The sequence below is a fragment of the Anopheles coustani genome, assembly GCF_943734705.1.
Source record: "Anopheles coustani chromosome X unlocalized genomic scaffold, idAnoCousDA_361_x.2 X_unloc_17, whole genome shotgun sequence".
NCBI classification, from domain to species: domain Eukaryota; kingdom Metazoa; phylum Arthropoda; class Insecta; order Diptera; family Culicidae; genus Anopheles; species Anopheles coustani.
In genome coordinates this window covers 51981-57500 of record NW_026525123.1, presented here as the reverse complement: position 1 = coordinate 57500, position 5520 = coordinate 51981, and positions in this window count along the sequence as shown.

Below are 5520 nucleotides of genomic sequence, written 5' to 3'. Positions count from 1 at the left end.
GGGGTTGGTTGAGGACTTGGTGAACAAACACTTGATATACACTCTCCGGATGTACTTCGGGTGTCACCTGTTGTCCGAGACCACTTGCATGGTTAGCAAGCGTTGTGATTCAATGGCCCTACCGGGCAAACACTTTGGGTTCGCAAGGACTTGGAGTGCCGGGACGGGTTGGCGGATCCAACACTCTGGGTACCTCCGGGTACTTGGGGTTGGTTGAGGACTTGGTGAACAAACACTTGTTGTACACTCTCCGGATGTACTTCGGGTGTCACCTGTTGTCCGAGGCCACTTGCATGGTAGCAAGCGTTGTGATTCAATGGCCCTACCGGGCAAACACATTGGGTTCGCAAGGACTTGGAGTGCCGGGACGGGTTGGCGGATCCAACACTCTGGGTACCTCCGGGTACTTGGGGTTGGTTGAGGACTTGGTGAACAAACACTTGTTGTACACTCTCCGGATGTACTTCGGGTGTCACCTGTTGTCCGAGACCACTTGCATGGTTAGCAAGCGTTGTGGTCTAATGGCCCTACCGGGCAAACACTTTGGGTTCGCGAGGACTTAGAGTGCTGGTAGTGGTTGGCGGACCCAACACTCTGGGTACCTCCGGGTACTTGGGGTTGGTTGAGGACTTGGTGAACAAACACTTGATATACACTCTTCGGATGTACTTCGGGTGTCACCTGTTGTCCGAGGCCACTTGCATGGTTAGCAAGCGTTGTGGTCTAATGGCCCTACCGGGCAAACACTTTGGGTTCGCGAGGACTTGGAGTGCTGGTAGTGGTTGGCGGACCCAACACTCTGGGTACCTCCGGGTACTTGGGGTTGGTTGCGAACTTGGTGAAGATACCCCTGTCACCTTGTTCGAGGCCACTTGCATGGTCGCAAGCGTTGTGATACAATGGCCCTACCGGGCAAACACTTTGGGTTCGCAAGGACTTGGAGTGCTGGTAGTGGTTGGCGGATCCAACACTCTGGGTACCTCCGGGTACTTGGGGTTGGTTGAGGACTTGGTGAGCAAACACTTGATATACGTTCTTCGGATGTACTTCGGGTGTCACCTGTTGTCCGAGGCCACTTGCATGGTCAACGGTTGAGGTGGTAATGGCGGGTCGGTGCTGTAGGGTGCCGGCCTGTTGGCTGCCTTGGCCGGGTTGGTTGGTTAACACTTGATTGAGCTTGCACCCGAGGGTAATGGCACTTGAAGGTGGGTACCGGCCGGCTGACCTGGTGTGATGGTTGGTTGGTGAACACTTGGCGGTACTTGCACTTGGCTGTGCTTGGACTTGAAGGTGGGATCCGGCTGGCCTAGGCCATTGGTGGTTGGTTGGTTGGTTAGCCCTTAGCTGGGCTGGCTGGCTGGCTGGCCATCGGTGGTGTGGTGTGTTGGGCGGTTGGTGAACACTTGGCGGTACTTGCACTTGGCTGTGCTTGGACTTGAAGGTGGGATCCGGCTGGCCTAGGCCATTGGTGGTTGGTTGGTGGGTTAGCCCTTAGCTGGGCTGGCTGGCTGGCTGGCCATCGGTGGTGTGGTGTGGTGTGGTGTGTGGAGTCGAGCATCGCGCGCCGTTGCCTTCTTCGGAGTGTTGTGGGTACGCAAGTGCTTGCAGTGCAAAGAGGTTGGTGATGGAGTGACATTGCCTTCACCATGGAGTTGCGGGTACTTAGGTACTTGCAAGGAGATGGTGGTATGGTGGTGTTGCGTGTGTGGTGTTCGATTAGAAAGATATAATTTCTAAGTCCGGATTAGTGCTGTCAGTGGGGCCCCCGCTAACAGGTCCTGCACGGCCACCGTGGGGCTTGACTTGGCGCTATTCCGGACTTGGGGCGATCACGATGTCCCCGTGCGGGACTTAGAAGATGGAAGAACACAAGTACCCTTATCCCATGACTTGTGAGCGATTGGCATACGTTACCACATGAAGAGAAAAATTGGCTAAGTCCCGGATCCATATTATATGAAGAGAAAAATCGGCTAAGTCCCGGATCCATATTATATGAAGAGAAAAATTGGCTAAGTCCCGGATCCATATTATATGAAGAGAAATATCGGCTAAGTCCAGGATCCATATATAATAACCTAATAATCGGCTAAGTCCCGGATCCATATTATATGAAGAGAAAAATCGGCTAAGTCCAGGATCCATATATAATAACCTAATAATCGGCTAAGTCCAGGATCCATATATAATAACCTAATAACAGGCTAAGTCCAGGATCCATATTATATGAAGAGAAAAATCGGCTAAGTCCGAGATTGGGTCTGTCAGACATACACTTTCAAGATACCACACAAGCAAGCAAGATGGCCTAGTGATGGAACCATATAATATGAAGAGAAAAATCGGCTAAGTCCGAGATTGGGTCTGTCGGAAATACACTATCAAGTTACCACACAAGCAAGCAAGATGGCCTAATGATGGATCCATATGATATGAAGAGAAAAATCGGCTAAGTCCAGGATCCATATAATATGAAGAGAAAAATCGGCTAAGTCCCAGATTGGGTCTGTCAGAAATACACTTCCAAGTTACCACACAAGCAAGCAAGATGGCCTAGTGATGGATCCATATGATATGAAGAGAAAAATCGGCTAAGTCCAGGATCCATATAATATGAAGAGAAAAATCGGCTAAGTCCCAGATTGGGTCTGTCAGAAATACACTTCCAAGTTACCACACAAGCAAGCAAGATGGCCTAGTGATGGATCCATATGATATGAAGAGAAAAATCGGCTAAGTCCCAGATTGGGTCTGTCAGAAATACACTTCCAAGTTACCACACAAGCAAGCAAGATGGCCTAGTGATGGATCCATATGATATGAAGAGAAAAATCGGCTAAGTCCAGGATCCATATAATATGAAGAGAAAAATCGGCTAAGTCCCAGATTGGGTCTGTCGGAAATACACTATCAAGTTACCACACAAGCAAGCAAGATGGCCTAATGATGGATCCATATGATATGAAGAGAAAAATCGGCTAAGTCCAGGATCCATATAATATGAAGAGAAAAATCGGCTAAGTCCCAGATTGGGTCTGTCAGAAATACACTTCCAAGTTACCACACAAGCAAGCAAGATGGCCTAGTGATGGATCCATATGATATGAAGAGAAAAATCGGCTAAGTCCAGGATCCATATAATATGAAGAGAAAAATCGGCTAAGTCCCAGATTGGGTCTGTCAGAAATACACTTCCAAGTTACCATACAAGCAAGCAAGATGGCCTAGTGATGGATCCATATGATATGAAGAGAAAAATCGGCTAAGTCCCAGATTGGGTCTGTCAGAAATACACTTCCAAGTTACCACACAAGCAAGCAAGATGGCCTAGTGATGGATCCATATGATATGAAGAGAAAAATCGGCTAAGTCCAGGATCCATATAATATGAAGAGAAAAATCGGCTAAGTCCCAGATTGGGTCTGTCAGAAATACACTTCCAAGTTACCACACAAGCAAGCAAGATGGCCTAGTGATGGATCCATATGATATGAAGAGAAAAATCGGCTAAGTCCAGGATCCATATAATATGAAGAGAAAAATCGGCTAAGTCCCAGATTGGGTCTGTCAGAAATACACTTCCAAGTTACCACACAAGCAAGCAAGATGGCCTAGTGATGGATCCATATAATATGAAGAGAAAAATCGGCTAAGTCCGAGATTGGGTCTGTCGGAAATACACTTTCAAGTTACCACACAAGCAAGCAAGTTACCACATGAAGAGAAAGCCGGCAAAGTCCGGGAATGTTACCACATGAACTGGAAAATGGGCAAAAACCTACCTTCACAGGCAACGTGAATAAGTCAGGCTGTAGACATCGGATCGACAAGCCAAAGACTGATATGGAAAGGAAATGAGTAGTACTAGCTTTCCTGAGAGTTGCAGAGCTTAGACTGCATATGAACGAAAGTTATTAAGCGTCAAAGTCAGAGAAGTTACCCAAAGGAACACAAGTTCCAACTTAGAGCATGTATACCGCCTAGACGGTAAGAGGTACGGCCAGGCTGAGGAATAAGGAAATGTTGGCCAACATGTTCCCTAACTATCCCCCGAAGACCGCAAAGCAATCCAACATCAACCAAGAAAGTTATAGCCCGATCAAGGAAACACCTACTTTGCACCGATATTGCACCAAATACATGTACCAAGCACCTTCGGTTGCATACCTGCAGGGGCTTACCATAGTAGGCCATGGAAGACCGATATACCGAACATAATCACTTTCTATCTCCTCGGGTGTTTGAGATAGCGCTTTGCGGTACAAGAACGAAAGTTAGACTATATCTTGGTGCATCTTTTTGCCCAAGATCACAAGACCCTATCTACCAAGGCAAGAAAGTTGTGTGGGGACAAAATGTCCAAAAGTGCCCAAAGTGGCACACTTGAACCATATATTCGAGAAAAACACAAGTGTGGGCCCGAGCTAGCAAGTTGAAATGTTCTGACCGTCAGTAGCCCTAGTTGAGGTGCACTTATCATTATATGAGGCCAACGTGCCAGCTAGTCTCTAAAGGGGCGATATGGGTGTTCCAAGGTTTGTACCCAATTGAGGAAAAAACAGGGTAAGGTACGGTGTACCGCGAATAACTCGGGCTATAGATGTCCGACCGATGAGTTTGGCATATGTATGGAAAGGTCTCGACGAGACCTAACTACCCTGAAAGTATGAAGGCAAAGACTTGAATGACCGGGAAGTTATTAAGTGCACAAGTGGTAAAGTTGCACCAAAGTCCATGTTACCCGAAGTGGTACATGAACACCCAATATTCGACCAAAACACAAGTTTAGAGACGAGCTAGCGAGCTACATTGTTCAGACCGTCAGTAGCCCGCATCAAGACACGCATTTCATTATATTGAGCCTAGCCGCTAGCTCGACTCGAAGTCGGTCATATGGTTGGTTGATGGTTTGGACCGACCACGTGGTGTACCAAGGTGATGTACCTTTCATGAATTAAAACTCTGGCTGTATGACACTGAGCGACAAGCTAAGGTGTGATTTGGAATAGTCTTGAGTGGGACTATTTAGGAAAAATGCGAACAAAAAATCACAAAGTCCTTGGGCGAAGCTATTAGCGAAACATAGAGCAAATTGGTACCAAAAACTATGGAAATGGGACTTGAGTCAAAAATAACCGCAAGTTGGAGAAGAGATAGCAAGCTTGCGTAGAACAATTATATTTGGTGCATGGTATCACCAACAAAAAAGTATATGGGGCCAAGGTGCTGGCTGGCCTCCAAAGTGGAGATATGGGCGATCCAAAGTTTGTACCCAAGTACGAACAAGTATGGAAAAAACAGGGTAAGGTACCAAGTACCAATAATAACTTCGGCTGTAGATGGCCGAGCGAGGCAAACGGCTCACCGTTGGAAAGGTCTTGGGGAGACCTATCTACCCTGAAAGTTTTATGAGGCTGAGTTGAAAGACCACGGAGATATTAGGTGATGATGGTCCAATTCGGGGACCAAGTCGCAGGAAATGGCACTTGACCAAAATCACCCTTGGAAGGTGAATACCGG